The sequence below is a fragment of the Triticum aestivum genome, chromosome 2B, assembly GCF_018294505.1.
Source record: "Triticum aestivum cultivar Chinese Spring chromosome 2B, IWGSC CS RefSeq v2.1, whole genome shotgun sequence".
NCBI lineage: Eukaryota > Viridiplantae > Streptophyta > Magnoliopsida > Poales > Poaceae > Triticum > Triticum aestivum.
This window is the reverse complement of record NC_057798.1, coordinates 774,846,442-774,865,106: the sequence shown is the minus strand read 5'-3', so window position 1 is coordinate 774,865,106 and position 18,665 is coordinate 774,846,442. Positions and strand designations below refer to the sequence as shown.

At 43.6% G+C, this 18,665-nt stretch overlaps 1 long non-coding RNA gene across 7 annotated transcripts; it reads right to left on the bottom strand.

The window, feature by feature from the left end:
• Nucleotides 1-7,513: 7,513 nt before the first annotated feature.
• On the bottom strand, nucleotides 7,514-10,805 carry LOC123047314 (uncharacterized). 7 transcript variants are annotated; one of them, XR_006422936.1, is made up of 8 exons: nucleotides 10,310-10,805; nucleotides 9,489-10,195; nucleotides 9,342-9,398; nucleotides 8,888-8,901; nucleotides 8,542-8,748; nucleotides 8,268-8,453; nucleotides 8,045-8,102; nucleotides 7,514-7,672 (listed from the first exon to the last, which is right to left on the bottom strand). It is a non-coding gene; the product is annotated as an uncharacterized lncRNA (long non-coding RNA). The 7 variants fall into 7 exon arrangements; XR_006422934.1 differs by having other exon boundaries at nucleotides 8,888-9,398; XR_006422933.1 differs by lacking the exon at nucleotides 8,888-8,901.
• Nucleotides 10,806-18,665: the final 7,860 nt, after the last annotated feature.

Below are 18,665 nucleotides of genomic sequence, written 5' to 3'. Positions count from 1 at the left end.
GTGATGAAATCCATGCCTAGTTTATCCCACTTCCATTTGGGTATCGGCAATGGTTGCAACAATCCTGCTGGCTTCTGATGTTCTGCCTTCACCCTCTGACATACATCACAAACTGCTACATACTCCGCGATATCCTTCTTCATTCCGGTCCACCAGAACGTTTCCTTCAAATCCAAATACATCTTGGTATTTCCTAGATGAATCGAATAGGGCGAATCATGTGCCTCTTGTAGAATCAACTTCCTGATCTCCGGGTCATTTGGCACATAAATACGGTCCTCAAACCATAGGGTATCGTGCTCATCCTCACGAAATCCCTTTGCTTTTCCTTCGCTCATTTTCTTCTTTAAATCCGCGATATCTTTGTCATTTTTCTGAGCTTCTCTGATTTTATCCATCAAGGTAGACTGAATCTCCAATGCTGCTACATAGCCTCTCGGAACTATTTCCAAACATAGCTCATGAAAATCTTCTGCTAACTCCTTTGGTATCTCTCCCGTCATCAGTGTATTGACATGGCTCTTGCGACTCAATGCGTCAGCTACTACATTAGCCTTTCCGGGATGATAATGCAATCTCATATCATAATCCTTGATGAGTTCCAACCATCTCCTTTGTCTAAGGTTTAACTCTTTCTGCGTGAAAATGTACTTCAAACTCTTGTGATCCGTGTACACCTCACAATGATTTCCAATGAGGAAATGTCTCCATGTCTTCAATGCATGCACAACGGCTGCTAACTCCAAATCATGTGTGGCATAATTTAATTCGTGAGGTTTCAGTTGTCATGAAGCATACGAAACAACTCTTCCCTCCTGCATAAGGACTGCTCCAAGTCCTCGACGTGAAGCGTCGCAATACACTTCATAATCCTTGGTTTGATCTGGCAAAATTAACACTGGTGAGGTAACCAAACGTTTCTTCAACTCCTAGAAACTAGCCTCACACTCCTCAGTCCAAATGAACTTAGTATCCTTCTTCAACAACTCTGTCATAGGCTTTGCAATCCTTGAGAAATTCTCAATGAATCTCCGGTAGTATCCTGCGAGTCCAAGAAAACTCCGAATCTCTCCAACTGTCGTTGGTGCTTCCCATTCGGTTACGGTCTCAACCTTTTTAAGGTCAACTGCTATCCCTTCTCCGGATATAACATGTCCAAGAAATCCAACTTCCTTTAGCCAAAACTCACATTTGCTGAACTTGGCATATAACTGATGTTCCCTTAGTTTCTCCAAAACCAATCGCAAATGTTCTTTATGTTCCTCTTCATTCTTCGAGAAAACCAAAATATCATCAATGAACACCACGACGAACTTATCAAAAAACTCCATAAACACTTTGTTCATCAGGTTCATGAAATAGGCAGGTGCGTTAGTCAGTCCAAATGACATAACGGTATACTCATACAGTCCATATCTTGTGGTGAATGCTGTCTTAGGTATGTACTGCTCTTGAATCTTCAACTTATGGTACCCTGATCGCAAATCGATCTTGGAAAACACCTTAGCTCCTTGCAAACGATCAAACAGATCATTTATCATTGGTAGTGGGTACTTGTTCTTGATTGTTACTTCATTCAATCCACGATAGTCAACGACCATCCTTAACGATCCATCCTTCTTCTCTACTAAAAGTACGGGTGATCCCCAAGGTGAAGAACTTGGGCGTATATAACCTTTATCCAATAGTTCCTTAATCTGCTTCTTGATTTCCGCCAAATCCTGTGCGGGCATCCTGTATGGTCGCTTCGATATTGGGCCTGTACCTGGCAAGAGCTCAATCAGAAACTCAATGTCTCTATCCGGTGGCATTCCTGGCAATTCCTCAGGAAATACATCAGGGTAATCCTTCACCACTGGCACCTCTTCCTGCACAACTCCTGATAGGGAATTTACTTGATTCCTATTTGGTCCATGTCGCGATACATACCTAATCCTTTTTCCTTCTGGTGTTGTGAGCAAAATCGTTTTACTTGCGCAATCGATGTTTCCCCCATACATAGACAGCCAATCCATACCGAGAATCACATCCAATCCTCGGGATTCCAAAATGATCAAATCCGTCGGGAATACATGCCTTCCTATACTTAATGGCACTTGAAAACATCCTTGTCTGGCCATATACTCCGCTCCTGGTGAGCTTACTAGCATAGGGGTTTTAAGAATCTGAGTAGGTAGACTATACTTTTCTACAAATCCTCTTGATATGTATGAATGCGTTGCGCCGGTATCGAAAAGAACAAGTGCAGTAAATGACTTAACCAAAAACTTACCGATTACTGAATCGGGCTGATCTTCAACCTCCTCCACATCAATGTGGTTCACCTGTCCCCTGTTGAAAGGGTTCGGCTTCTTTCCTGAGCTTCCATTTCCACCTTGGCCTTCGGGGCAGTCATTTGCATAATGTCCGGTCTTGGAACACTTGTAACAGGTGACATGACTCAGGTCTTTCTTGGCTGGGGTTGATGGTGTGGTCCGGTTCTGGCCGTTGCTTCCTCCATTACCATTCTTGTGGCCATTATGGTTGTGCGTACCACCTCCTCCATGGGTATGCTGAAACTGAACTCCCTGTTTACGAGTATAACGGGGCTTTTGCTGGGCTCCAGAGTTATACTTCCCTTGCCCATACTTCCTCTTGCGATTCTCAATCTGCTGCTGCTTTCCTTCAATCATGAGGGCATGGTCTACCAACTCCTGGTAGTTATTGAAAGTGGCTGCCATCAACTGCATGCTCAGCTCATCATTCAGTCCTTCTAGAAACTTCTCCTGCTTAGCTGCATCTGTAGCAACGTCATCTGGGGCATAACGTGCTAGCTTACTAAAATCATCCACATACTGGCCAACAGTCCTTCCTCCTTGGCGTAAGTTGCGAAACTCACACTTCTTCATGGCCATAGCTCCTGCTGAAACATGGGCAGTGCGGAAAGCTTGCTGAAACTGATCCCATGTGACAGTGTCTACAGGGTAAGTGGCTGTGAAAATCTCCCACCATGCTGCTGCGGGTCCGTCAAGCTGATGTGCAGCAAACTTCACCTTCTCACCATCTGTACATCCTGCAGTGGTCAACTCCCTCCCTATCTTATGGAGCCAATCATCTGCTACAATCGGCTCGGTGCTACTAGAATATACCGACGGTTGCAGCCTAAGAAAACGAGTCAAGTGATCCGCAGGTGGTGGTGGTGGTGGGTTGTTGTTGTTGTTGCCTTAGTTTTGTACCAATGTTTGGATCAAAGTGTTCTGCTGCTGAATCAACTGGGTGATCTCTGGCGGGAAAACAAACCCGGGGTCGCGTCTCGGTGGCATCTGAAGGGTTTAGAAAAGATGAGAAATTAAGAATAGAGTGAGGTCTAAGGAGAAAACACTACCCAAATGCACATGAGCAAATGCACACAAAATCACTTCATTCAATTCAAACAAAGGGCTTACAACGGTCTAACTATCGCAAAAGTGCTGAACTAAAATGTTTACATGGAGGGAATACTACTAATATGTGGGGGTCATCTATTAATTTGAACCGGTGGAAGACTCCATGATGTCTGCTCCAGCTTTGTCTTCAAAGTCGGGCTCACTTGGATCTGAATCGGTGTCGTCGATGATGATGTAGTTGCTCGGGCAGTCAACGTACTTGTCTTCATTCTTGAGCGCTAACTTCTTCTTGAGTTCTTCAATCTCATGCTTAAGATCGCTATTGTGCCTTACTACAGCTACGATCTCGTCCATGTAGTCCTTGCGTGTAGACTTCAGCTCTCCTTCAAGTTCGATGATCCTTCCCTTCGCATTCTTCAATTCTATCATATCATTGCACATCTGGTTCTCCTGGCGTCGAATTTGCTGGTTTAACATTGCACAGCTGCAATGGATCTATCCTTCTTGGTGCTGACTATCTCCCATTGTTCATTTCGGCGTCCGCAAATCTGGTAGATAGTGTCCTTGAGGTCTTCTTGATAAATTTCTCCAATGCGTCCCATGGTGATATGAGCTGCCATGCTCTTTCCCAGACTCCAGGTTGGTGCACTGAAAACACTATCTATAGGCTTGGTGATTGGGGCAAATGTTCTTCCCGGAACGTGAGCTTGAATCTTCCAGCGCTCCTCTTCAGGCAGAGTGGCGGTGAAAGTCCCGGTGAAGCTTGGTAGTCCAATGTTCAGGTACTTGGTGACTTCCTTCAAATGGAATCCAAAAGGTGTGCCTTCATCTGGTTGGGCGTACTTGATCTTTGCGTCCGTCATCCTAAAAGAGTAGAAAAGATGAGGAGTTAGAAAATGAGAAGAGAATAGTGATCTATGGCTTTAACTTAGTACTCGTGTCCTACAGTCAGCGTGTGCTCTGATACCATCTCTGTAGCGACCCGACCTCAGATGGTCAAGTCTCTATGCTCCGGTGTCATCCCTGGATCAGTAATGCTGACACCACACAGTACTTCGAAGGATTTATAACAGAGTAGCAATCACACACTTATTACATCATTGTCCAAAAGAGGACTTATTACAATAAATATGGCTTAAGGCCATCTAATAACGATAACAGCGGAAGACTTGGAAGATAAGTGAGTCCATCAACTCCAACGACATCACTGAGTATAGAACCACGACCTAAAGCACCTTACTCGTCGTCTGAAAAGTCTGCAACATGAAACGTTGCAGCCCGAAAACGGGTCAGCACATGGAATATGCTGGCAATGTAACACATAGAGAATAACATTGGAATAAGCTACACTACATGCAATTTGGCTGGTGTAAAAGCTCTATGGTTACAGTTTTTGCATAAAGCCAATTTTTCCCTACTGCAAAGGAATAAATTTTAATTAACTATCATGGTGGTTGTTAATCATTGAGAATGGTTGACAGCATCCTCAATCCCAATTAAAATAATCTTTAACAAACCCAACAATATTAATTAGAGTAACATGTTGAGACTCACATGATATTCAAGTACTACATACTCAAGATGTCCATAACCGGGGACACGGCTACTCATGATTAGTTTGTACACTCTGCAGAGGTTTGCGCACTTTTCCCCACAAGATTCGATCGCCTCCATTTGGTTTCTCGCACTACAGGGTGTTTGAGAAACGGATGACTGACACATAGTCTTTCAAAAGTGCTAGCACCTTACGATGGGTAGACCGGTACACCTACATTCCCTACATCTGCTAGTCCACCACTATAAGAGTTCACACGACTTAGTCAACTATGCCAGAGCCCATAATGGCTTGTGGCTGCACACGGAAGTTACTAGCATGAATTATCTTATGATCCGTTTGAGCCTGGGTGGCGGTCCATAGGAACATCACACGGTAACCCCGGGATTTCCAAAAAAAACAGGCAATCACTGGATACCCCAGGTGCCTTAATCCACCCAGATGTGTATTTAAGTTGCCACCTTAGATAAACGATTAATTAACAAACTCACATCTGTCATGGATATTCACTCACCCAATCCACGTCTACTAGCATAGCATGGCATAATAAGCAAACACAGAAGTAACTCCCAAAGGTTTCATAAGTAACACAGGTAATAGGTACTACCTCATCTACTTCCCATCCCACAATTTAATTAGATCCTAATCATGCAATGTTTGAGGATTGATCTAATGCATAAAAAAACTGGGTAGTAGAAAAAGGTATGATCAAGTGTTACTTGCCTTGCTGATGATCCGCGAAACCTAGAGATTCGAAGTAACAAGCGGCGCACTCCGGGTGATCTATCGCAGACAAACAACAAGCATACAATAAGTACTCATCTAATGCACGGGTAAATCTCGAATAAAAGATCTAACCAGAAAGTTCAACTTAAGAACCCTGGTTGCAAAAGAAAATGAAACGAACAAAACAACGAAAACAACCGGCGGAAGAAAAACAGCTCGGTTCTAGCAAGTTGAAACTAGGTCAAATTTTACAGTAGCAAAACTTTGTTTAAGTTGATTAGTCGGAACGGCTATTTCGAAACGAAACTCCAGGCGCTTGAATCACCTGATTCCGATAAACATGCGGGAAAATAAACTAGAACGAAGATCGGATCTGAAATCGCGATCAGAAAATAGTAAAATAAATCCGATTAAAAGAAAACGACGAACGGTTAAACGAACGAATGTTCGTTAACCGGGAATAACCGGTGATCACGTTCGTTAAGACGAACGGTCCGGCGAACGCTCGCTAAACAACCAAACCGGAATTAAAACCGGTCTAGGGTTTCGAAAGAAAAAACCGAACGACGGAAAAAGAAAACCGGAACGGTTTTTATAAAAAACCAAACCGAGGGGAGGGTGGCGCGGCGCGGCTACCTCGATGAGGCGGGGCTCCGGCGGGGCGGCGGCTAGGCGGCGGGGCGGCGGCGGCTGCGGCGCGGCGGCTGCGGCTGCTGCTTGGGGCGGCGGCGGCTGCGGGTTGGGGAGGAGAGGGGGGTGCTGGGGTATTTAAAGGGGGGGTGCTGCTTGGGGAAGGAGCAAGGCAAGGGCGGCGGCGGTGGCGCGCTGCGCGCGGGCGCGCGAGGGGAAGGGCGGCTGGGCCGGCTGGGCCCTTGGCCCAGGCGGGGCGCTGCGCGTTTTTTTTAAATATATATCGCGCGCAGAAAAACGAATGAAATAAAATCTAAACGAACTCCAAAATTTACAAAGTAAATTTTCCCCGACTCCTAAAAATGAGTCGAACAAAATGAACTTTTACTCGGGGCCTAAAATGCAATTTTTGAAAACACGCATTTTTTTTCTAGGGCAAATAAACTCCGAGGAAAATCCAGAATTTGATTTATTTATTAAATCTTCATTTTTCCAAATTTTTGGGAAAGTCATATTATTCCCTCTCATATTTTTGGATATTGGAAAATTAGTTGAAGATGAAATAAATAAAATCAAATGATCCTCTTTTTTCATAATTTGAGGAAACTCAAATATGAAAATCTCGAAATCTCCAACTCTCTCCGAGGGTCCTTGAGTTGCGTGAAATTTCTAGGATCGGCAAATGCAAGAAAATATGTAATGCATGATGATTTAATGTATAACATTCCAAATTGAAAATTTGGGATGTTACAATGTGGGAAGTTGCCACATGTTTTCCCGTGGCAACACTCACCTACTGCCACAATTTGCTTTGTGGAGATAGCTTTAATGCAACATGTAAAGAATCGTAGCGACTGATAGCTCGTGGCGATAGACATTCGTGGCAACAACTTATGCCAACGACGTTCGTTTCGTGGTGCATACCCTTTCGTGGCAATAGTCAATTGTGGCAATAAACTATGGCAACAATCCTTGTTTTCGTGGCATTAGGCATTTTGCCACAAACCGCTACATTTGTGGCATGAACTTATGGCAACAAATATTCCGGTCGTCGTAACAAGAAATTGCAACATACTAGTTTTGATGGTGATAAGAAGTTATCACAACGGGTGAAATGTTTGTAGCGAGAAACTATTGTGACAATTTTAACTTTTGTGGTGCTAACATGTGGCAACCAAAAGTGGGTTGTGGCAATAGCCTATTGCAACCTAAAAAAAATACAGGCAATCAATTACAATATTCAAAACCATACGTATAATATGTAGATTAATAAAATTCATAATTCTCATAGTAAATATCCATCAAATGAAACTCAAATGTAATTTAGCCATCCCAATTAAGTGCCAAGACTAAACTGTGTGTGATCTAGAGTCCAGTCGAGCTAATTCTTTGGATCCTGCAATCAAGAAATAAAAAAAATAGTTCTAGTTAATGAGTCCAGTATAACATATGCCATACAATTATTTCAGCCCCATTGTTAAAAAGAACTGTTGCCAGACTAATTGGAGGAGTAATACTGTGTCAGCAAGCATGTAACTGAGGGGTCATAACAGTTTTACAAGTGTAAATGTCTAAAGTGTATGCACAAGTATATGTACTAAAAGCTTCCGCTATTGATTTAAGTTTTGACTCGATCTATAGTTTCAGTTAAGTTCATGTCCCTAGCTAGCACATATTCATTTTTTTAAGTTGTGACTAAATGCAGCAGCAATGCATGGTGAAAGAGAAGAAGCAGTTAGCTAATTATGAAGGCCAATGACATGCTTACTTGAAAATGGACCATGAGTTTCAGTTTCTTTGTTTTCAACCTCTTGACGTGTTTTGTCCTAAAAACGGAAAGAACAATTATAGGTGCCGCATCAATATTGACACTGTAAAAAATGAAACAAGAATAACACGATCCAACACATGAATAATCCCAGCTGATGCAAAAGCATGCAGAATGCACATCATTGAATAACTATAGAATAACCAAAAGTCAGTATACTTACTTAAACATCCTGGGACTCTGTGTTAGACCATGTTCCATTCTTCGCCTAGGTGAGAGTTAGCAGCGAGGCATACATATTTAGTTAGATTCATACCTTCTCAAAACTTAGTTGCGAGTAAGATTTTGATCTAATTTTGTGTTTTGTCTTCTGTTTCTTACGGTTATCGGTGTTCTTTCAGTTGTGTTCCTATCAATTCATCAAAACCAAATATAACTAGTCAGAAAAGCAATTTCATTTTAACACATAGTAGACAAAGAGTGATCTTAGAGATAACCTGAAATTTTGAATGAGTGCCAAAGTACTCAATCATCCATTCACTCTTCCGGTTGTAAATCTTCCGACAGATTAGCCAATCTAGCTGCATCTGTTTTGTATGCCTTGTAAGTGGAGCTTAGAGTTGATCACCGGCCTCTATATCGCTCTTCCGCAATTTTGAGAACTTTTTCTTCTGTTTCTGGTGTATCTTCCAGGCCCATCTGTCCTGTAAAGCATACAACAAATGAATATACATAAGCAGTGCATATCCATGGTACAATAAGATAACACATGTGAAAAAGGTTGTATGCACTATGATATGAGCAAAATGTCGCTGTAGTGTCCCAAATCATGATGCCACTTACACATTTATATGCGGCTGCTTCGAATTGTGCCACAATGAACCAACAAAATGGCCAGCATTAGAAATCACAGAGAGCTTCCAATGGCATTTGCGAGAAAGAAACATAAAGGGAAACCAGGAATCGATTATTTTGTGCAAGGTAAAAAGTTAAAGTAGTCATCCAACCAATTAGCCAAAATACCACAATTTGTTTCTACCTCCACTCAAACCATTCATAAGCAGTTTTTTGTTCTTGGTCAGTACATGGACCGCTGTCTAACATGAATGAAGAACAGGAAGTCGCTAACAAAAAAGATGATAAAATGAGCTCAAAGTAAACATATGGAAATATCCCTAATGCTAAACCTCACATGAGTGAGAGTCACTTCAAAATCACGTATGAATAAAGGAAATCCTTGTACTGTTAAAATGAATCAAACAGATGAAATGCTTAAAAGAAGAGAAAAGCGTGATACATTTTTATCTCTACTTCCTCTGCCTTCCACGGCTAATTCAAGGATATCAGAAAAGGTCTGAAATACATATAAGAGCATTTAGTTTGAATTTTCAAATATGGAAGAAAGTGAATCAATCTCATCATCAAAGAGCATGAACAATATTACCTTCTAATCAGTCTCAGGCCTGACCAATTTGGCCAAAGCACATAGATCCAAAGTATCTGCGCTACGGAGGCAGTCGTCACTGGATCCTTGCCGCCGGCCTACTCTTCCTCTCTTCAGGCCTGGAAAATTTGGGCAGAGCAGAGTTTGGTATAATGCCATGATACTTTAGCAGCTGTTAGAGGTGAATATTAGCATATGCAAAAAGAAGAATACTGATCCAAGTCACTTACACCAACAAACTCTGCTTTCAGTTAAGAACACAAAATCAACGAACGGAAAGTGGGGTCAACTGAAGCAAGGTGAATATTAGCATAGCAAAGAGAAGAATACTAATCCAAGTCACATAGATCAACAAACTCTGCTTTCAGTTAAGAACACAAAATCAACGAATGGAATGTAGAGTCAACTGAAACAAATTTTGATCAAAGTTGTCACGCTACAACCTGAAAAACTACAAATGTCTGAAAGTTATTTATAGAACTAACACCACCCTCTACCATAGGATTCCTAGAACCAAAAAGAATAGGCTGCACAGAATGGCCTCCTATTTGGGTGCACCTTATATTTCCTACAATAAACGATTGAAATGGCTAGGCATTTGATCGAGCAGGTGCTAGCCAGAGAGGAACACATCTTCCCTTACGCGTGAGATTGCAAGCCTGTTAGGAGTTCTGTTGTGCACCATGTAGGCATGGATAAAATAGAATCTGCACATAGCAATATGAGAATTTGTGGGGATTAAGTTAAAAGAGACCCGGGCACCCATACCCTACTGCAGAATGAAAAATAATTACGAGGAACTGAAGAAAGAAGGAGCTCACCAGGGGGAGATGCAACCAGAAGGAAGCAGAGAGGGTGCCTCGGGGTCGGAGCCTCCATGACGATGTCGGGTGTGCATCTGCCGTCGGACGGACCTCAGATAAGGAGAATAGACAAGGCAAGGAAGCACCGCCGCCTCCCCCGGCGTCGTGTGCTGGAACCACCACTATGTCTCGAACTCGTCCTCAGGTCGCCGCTGCACCGCGCGGGAATAAGAGGGCAAAGCTCCTAGCCGAGGCCGCCGGCCGCCGCGCCTCGAAGAACAGGGGCGCGGTTGCTGCTCTCCTCATCCGCATCGAGGTCGCAGCTGCTGCTCCCCTCATCCGGATCGAGGCAAGCACCCTCCCCTCCATGGCCGTCCTCCTCGGTTGCGGCCGTTTTCTCCGTTGTCGACCGGCAGAGACGGCGGCCTCTGCCTCCGTCCTCCGCCATCTCCGCCTCAAGCTCAGATCCAATCGCCCGTGAAGACGCCGTGTGATTTGGTTTAGAATAACAGTAATCGTGGATAATTAGGAAGGGTGTTTAGCTGTAAGGATAAATAGACTCTATTTTTTTGGTGGGAACACAAAATATTGGCGCAAACTACAGTGAAACTAAATTATGGTAATTCTTTTTGAAGGGAATGTTTAGAATAATGAAATAAATTAAGAAAATCAAAGCAATATAACATATATATGCTACTAAAAATAATGTTACTAAAATATCTTTGTAAAAAGTTATTTCTTGGTGAAAAGACCACCATATCCGAGAATCATGGAGTGGCGATCCGGCGCCCTCCTCTCTGACGTTCTCGCCGTTTATATTTGTATATTTCTTATTTATACATTGTTTCCCGGTTATTTGGTATATATTTATGGTAAGTATAAGTAGTTCAACATGACCAATCCATGGCATCATATGTTTGGAGGATATGCTATTTTGCATTGTTGTTGTCATTGAGTGTTTTCAAGTCCCTACAAATCTTCTCACGGGCCGTCATCTTCCCTTCGACCTAGATCGGGAGATTCCCGACGAAATCATCTCAAGTCCGTCATCTTCCCTAAGACCGACGGTAGGCGGCGTGTGGGAAGCTCGCATCCATGGCCGGTGGAGAGGCTTGAGCTCGCGGGCGAAGGTCGAGAAGAGGGATGGAAGAACTGCTTGGTCAGCATCGAGGATGGAGGAAGAGGGCGGCGGGAGCCATGGCCGACCAGGAGCGGCGTGCAAGATCACAGGGACGGCTCGCCGGCCGGGGCTTGTCGCCCGAGTTTTAGGGCGGCGCGAGCTGCAGCCTGGTAGGGGTGGCCGTCGCGCGGAAGTAGGGGTCGTGACCGGCGTCTAGGGATCCCAACCATCGTCGTTCACAGCTGGTGCTACCTGGTCCTTGGGACGATGGATCTGGCGAGATCGCCGCCGCCACCAAGACCCAACAGACCCCGCCACCAGAGGCCACATCTGCGTCACGCGCCTCCCAACGTAGCCGCTAGGAAGCCGGATCGCGTTGTCGCGACCCTCCGCATCGCGACGCCCTTGCCCGTCAGATTCGTCCCACATACGATCCACGCGCAAGGGGGCGAAGAAGTCCCTGCCGCCGCCGTCCTTGTTGGAATATCATGGTTTAGTTGCTATATCCAGTTCTACTAGTATAATTGATGCTAATGTTGTAGTTTAATTTAAAGAAGTCATAAAATTTGAAAACAGTTATTTGAATTTGAAAAAAAAAAGTAAATCAATTTGAAAAAGTTCTTTCATTTTGAAAAAAGTTCATCGAATTCGGAAAAAAGTTCATTGATTTGTTGTCACTTTGTGGTTTTTTCTCATGACGTTTTTATTCTGTTTTTGTGTTTTTTCTTTATTTATCATTTTTCCTTTTTCCTAAAGGCGCGGATTCCTTTCAAATTCATGGAGCTTTTTTCGAAACCGATGAACCTTTTTTTCAAAATCCTGACCTTTCGTACGCAGAGATATAGGATCGATCCTGTCAGCTGCACCTTTTTCCGTGTCTTTGACGAAAAGAAATACAAAAGTACATAGGCCGGCCCTGGTAAGAGGGCATTCAACGCCACTTTTTTTTTGAGGGGAAGGCCATCATGGCTAGTTTTATTAAATCAAACTAGCAGTGTGACCCGCGCATTTGCGCGGCTAGGTTTTTGATGTGATATATACCTTCTATCATCATTACATAATAATTCATGAGTAGTCTTACTTACTGTTGTTTTCTCTATTAGATATTTGCCATTGTGTTGTCTGCTATTTGTTTCTGCAAGATGCTAATCAATTTAGATTATTGATATATGACGGGAATATGGTTAAGTATATTACAAACGATCAATAATGTATATGGTCGCGTAACAAAATTATAAACATTCGTACTATTATACATATAGGGGGTAACTATATGAGGCCTACTGTACACAATGATAGAGTTCCTACAAACATATATTTCCTCTTTGTTACTTAGTGAATACTTTTTTTAAGACAATATCCCCAAAATTTTGGTAGAAGGTACTTGCACTTTGTGTTCACTTTGTCCATCCGCCTCATCAATTGGCAACACATAATCATTATTTTTATGAGTGCAATATCATGCCTTCATGGATACTTATTTTAGTGTACATACCCTTATTGCTCATTTCATCTAAAGTAATTAATATGCCATTCTTTATTTATCAGAGAGAAAAATTAGTAGTCTCTTGCTTATCTTATTGTAGATTGTGTGCATATTGTTTTGTCTTGACATAAACTTTTGGCGCATTAACATGATTAGGTTTTTTGCTTCAAGGCTTCACTATCGCAATGACTATATTATTTTCGTTAACTACGTACAGTAGCCTTGTTTCACACACGTCATGCAGACATAGTTTCCCGCTGTTCCAACACCATGCCATGCAGGCCACACATGGGATTCTTATACATGCACATTATATCATGTATTTTTTTCTCAGAACATTTATTATATTGATGTCCATCAATCGACTATTTTCTCAGTTAATGCCAAGCGTGCATATGACCATTGTAAATGCACAGATATAGATATTATGTCTATATGTTTCTTAGGATAGTCTAAAACAATGCCAGATGTACATGTAGATGTGCTCCAGATATATGTGTAATTCATTACTATGATTATTACTGAGTGACGCAAAGAAACAGACATGTGGATCAATAATAGCTAATATGACATCCGTTGTAGATTCACATTTTCTTGCCGCTTATAAATATATTTTCTTCATGAAATTTATAGACGCGTAATGAGAATTTGTACATACTTATATAAAAATGATTCAGTTTATATATACTTTTTTTAGAAAAAATCAGTTTTTTTCCAAGGATCATGTTGTGCCTTTCTATTTTTATTAACTGAGATACACAAACCTGGGTCAATTTGTGCTTTTTGAATGTATTTAATTTTTGCGAAAATGCATACTTTAATATTAATATATACCCAAATAAAGTATTTTGCTAATCTTTTTTGCATGGAAGTATTTTGCTAATCTCCTGAACCCCACTATATCTTTGATATATGTATATACGTACATATCAATTTGGCAGTAGACTAAAAAATTGAATTTGGTAGTGCTGGCGGTTTTTTTTTACACGGGTAGTTGTGCTAGCGTGTTATCCGAACGTGACGCTCTAAGGAGGAGTCCACACGGCTTCTCTCCTCTTCTTTTGAGGGAGGCTTCTTTCCTTTTGAATTAAGAGAAGGAGGAGCCCAGATTTGAATATTACATGAGCACACGTATTATTCTAGGATGCTAATTTTTCTGGTGGAGGGTTCGGTCGGACTGTTCTTTTGGTTTCTCCGTGGTGGACACCTCTTTTTTTTCTAAAAGATTTGTTGGACCTTCCATATTTGGCAGCCACACTTTTTTCTAATTGCCTTACTATTACAACACAAACGTAAAAGCTACGTCCATGTTGAACCAAAGACATGTTGAACTACACGTGACATGCTTTCGAAGAAAAACTACACGTGACATGTCCAAATGTTTGTACGTGATAATATTTATACGTAACGCTATCTCTTTTAAATCTCAGCCGTTAATATCTAAAATTCACGGTCAATATAATTTAATGTATGTGGACGAACGTAATGGCTTGTTTTGCTTTTGTTTTAATTATATAATAGATAACGCTTACATCGTCTACTAATAGTTCAGAAATAAAAGAGGATGGTGAGTCCAACCACAAGTTTGATGGATCAACACCGCTATTTTGCGCTAGCACATGAGCTACCTTATTGGAGTCCCTATTACAATGCTCTAAAACAACCTTCCCAAAATCAACTAGTAGTAACCTGGAATCTTCTAGGATTGGCGCTGCGATCATCGGATGCTCCAAGTTTTGTTGTAGAGCCTCCACAAGAATTAAGCTGTCTGTTTGAACACGAACAAATTTACAACCAGCTGTGTTTGCGAGTTTGATACCCTCCCGTAGAGCTGCAACCTCAGCCGATAACACATCAGTTAAATAATCAAGTTTTGTCATCGCAGCTCCAACGAATAAGCCCCTATAATCCTTGCACGATCAGGAAGCTCTCTTCTACTCCACGACACTAACCACGCCTAAATAGGCACACCCAGAGCAACAGCTTCCGAACATGCAGCCCACACTGCATAACTACTTGCTTGGCCGGCACACACTCAGGCCACTACCTATGAATCAGCCAACTAAGAGCATCTCCAGCCGCGCCCCCCAACAGGCCCTCCCAGGCGTTTCTGCCGCGCCGGCATCGAAAAAACAGCCCAGTCGCCCCCAGAAGCCCGTATTTCGCCGGCTTGGACCGAAACTGGTGCCGGCGGATCCAGACAGAACACGGCGCCCCAGGGCGTCTGGGGCACCGGCACAAGCGAAAAGGGCGCGTGGGTCCGCCCTGTCGGCGAGTCGAGCACCTCTTCCCGCCGTTTCTTCCCGCTTTTCCCCACTTCACTCCCATTTTCTCCTTTCCTCCCGCCAATCTCCCTCCCGCTCGCCTCCCAGCCGGCCGCCATGCCACCGAAAAAGTACGTCGTCCCCCGCGCCGCGGCAACCGCGAGCGCCTCCATCATCCAGCCGAAGCAGAGGAAGCTGAGGGTGCCGCCGTCCAAGCCATCGGGCATGACAAACGCCGATTGAAGGGTAGAAGTGCAGCGACGGGAGGCCGTCACCGCCGACCGGCGGAACAGGACCCTCGCCAAGAAGGCCCGTGACAACGCGGCACGTGCGGCTGCAGCTGCCGCTGCCGCTGCCGCTTCGGCGGACCAGGCCGAGGCCGAGGCGATTCGCGCGTGGATGATGAATCCACCCGACAACCACGCGCAGTACGCGCCCTGGGGCCAGCAAGGCGTCGGGTCTCCGTCGCCGCAGCCATGGGGATCGTCTTCGTCGGGCTATGCCGACGGGGACGCGCACGGTGAGTTCAACCCAAACGTCACTTCCCCCCAAGGACACCCGGCCCAGCGCACGCCCTCGCCCGCCTTCACCGGCGTGCAGTACCCTCCATACAACTACTCGCCGCCCGTGTACGCGTCCTCCCCGACGCCCCCTCTCCGCCGTTGCGCGCTGCCCTTCTCGCACCTCGGCGACACCGACGAGACCGAGGCCGACATGGACGACATCATCGCGAAAGGTTCGGCCGCGGCAGCCGCTTCTCCCAGGTTCACCGCAGATGAGATGGTGGATCTCAGCGGCGGCATGGATGGCGAGCTCGGCTACGTCTACGGCGACGAGGAGCAGGAGGACGATGACGAGGAGGAGGAGGAGGAGACGACGACTGTTCCGGCGAGGAGGCGCAAGAAGAAGAAGCGGACGCCGCCCACGCCCACGCCCACACCCTAAACCAGCTTCCCTCAACGACGCGCCCACGCCCACGACGACGCCGCCCACGCCCACGCACACGCCGCCGCCGCCGCCAAGCCAGAGCGATGATGCCGCCGTGACTGCCCGCAGCACAGAAGCCACGCCAACTCCGCCAAGCACAGAGACCCCGTCAAGCCCGCGCACGCCGACTCCGTCGACGCCGGAGGCCGACCTCGCCGCCTGATGCGCGCTTCCATCCTTTCTGTTTTTTGTACGCCGAACTTTTCATCCGATCGCCGATCTACTGGCCGCATGATCGCCGGATTGTGGCGTCTATTTTGTGCGCGGGAATGACTACGTTTGAATTTGCCGTAGCTGGGGGGCGGCACCTGGAGGCGTGGCTGGGAGCTAGACCGCCCCTAGAGGCCGAACTAGCGCCGGCTCGCCCTCAAGCCGCAGTTTTTCGGCGCCCTGGGGGGCTGAACGGCCAGAGATGCTCTAACCAGCTAACTACACGCACATATCCATTTGATGCATGCACCTGGCTAACTTAACCATGCACGGCCGCTGCCTTACCCGCGAGACTTTGAGTGCACATACAAGCTAACATAGAAGCACGCACATACGTAAATTTTGCACACGTCCGTCACCGACTCGTCTTTCGTTCGTCTTTCTCACTTGCCTTTTGTATGCTCGTGTGCTGGATTGCTTGCTTTATCACGATGGCTCAAGAGAATACCAAATTGTGTGATTTTTGCAACACCAATAACAATAATTTTATTAGTACTCCGATTGCTCCCACCGCTAGTGCAGAATCTTGTGAGAAATGCCGCTTTCCTGAATCTTGTTATGAATGATCAATTTTCTGGCCTTCCTAGTGAAGATACCGCATCCCATCTAAACAATTTTATTGATTTGTGTGATATGCAAAGAAAGAAAGATGTGGATAATGATATTGTTAAATTGAAGCTATTCCCATTTTCACTTAGAGATTGTGCTAAAACTTGTTTTTCATCTTTGCCTAAAAATAGTATTGATTTATGGAACAAGTGTAAAGATGCTTTTATCTCCAAGTATTTACTCCCGCTAAGATCATCTCTCTTAGGAACGATATTATGAATTTTAAGCAACTTGATCATGAACATGTTGCACAATCTTGGGAGATGATGAAATTGATGATACGAAATTGCCCTACACATGGTTTGCATTTGTGGATGATTATACAAAAAATTTATGCCAGATTGAATTTTGCTTCTAGAAATCTTTTAGATTCGGCCGCGGGAGTCACTTTTATGGAAATTACTTTAGGAGAGGCTACTAAACTCCTAGATAATATTATGGTTAATTATTCTCAATGGTACACTGAAAGATCTTCCACTAGTAAAAAAGTGCATGCAATTGAAGAAAATAATGTTTTGAGTGGAAAGATGGATGAACTTATAAAATTATTTGCTAGTAAGAGTGCTTCTATTGATCCCAATGATATGCCTTTGTCCATTTTGATTGAGAATAATAATGAAGCTATGGATGTGAATTTTGTTGGCAGGAACAATTTTGATAATAACGTGTATAGAGGTAACTTTCCTAGTAATCCCTCTAATAATTATGGTAATTCCTACAAATTCTTATGAAATTTTTAATAAGATACCCTCTGATTTTGAGAATAGTGTTAAAGAATTTATGAGTTCGCAAAAGAATTTCAATGCTTTGGTTGGAGAAAATTTTCTCAAGATCGATGATTTGGCTAGGAACATGGATAGAATTTCTCTTGACGTTTATTCTTTGAAAATTAGATCTATTCCACCCAAGCATGATATTAATGAGTCTCTCAAATCCATGAGAATTTCCATTGATGAGTGCAAAGAAAGAACCCGCTAAGATGCGTGCTAAACGAGATTTGTTTGAAAAAGCGTGTTCTTCTAGTTTTCGTGAAAGTAGTGAAGGAAATATGCCCTAGAGGCAATAATGAAGTTGTTATTTATATTTCCTTATATCATGATAAATTTTTATTATTCATGCTAGAATTGTATTAATCAGAAACTTAGTACATCTGGGAATACATAGACAAAACATAGTGTCCCTAGTATGCCTTTACTTGACTAGCTCGTTAATCAAAGATGGTTATGTTTCCTAACCATAGACATGTGTTGTCATTTGATGAACAGGATCACATCATTAGGAGAATGATGTGATGGACAAGATCCATCTGTTAGCTTAGCATTATGATCGTTACAGTTTCATTGCTACTGCTTTCTTCATGACTTATACATGTTCCTCAGAGTATGAGATCATGCAACTCCCGAATTCTAGAGGAACACCTTGTGTGCTATCAAACGTCACAATGTAACTAGGTGATTATAAAGATCCTTTACAGGTGTATCCGAAGGTGTTTTTTGGGTTGGCATAGATCAAGATTAGGATTTGTCACTCCGTGTTTCGGAGAGGTATCTCTGGGCCCTCTCGGTAATGCTCATCACTATAAGCCTTGCAAGCAAGGTGACTAATGAGTTAGTTGCCGGTAATGAGATTGAACTAGGTATTATGATACCGACGATCGAATCTCGGGCAAGTAACATACCGATGACAAAGGGAACAATG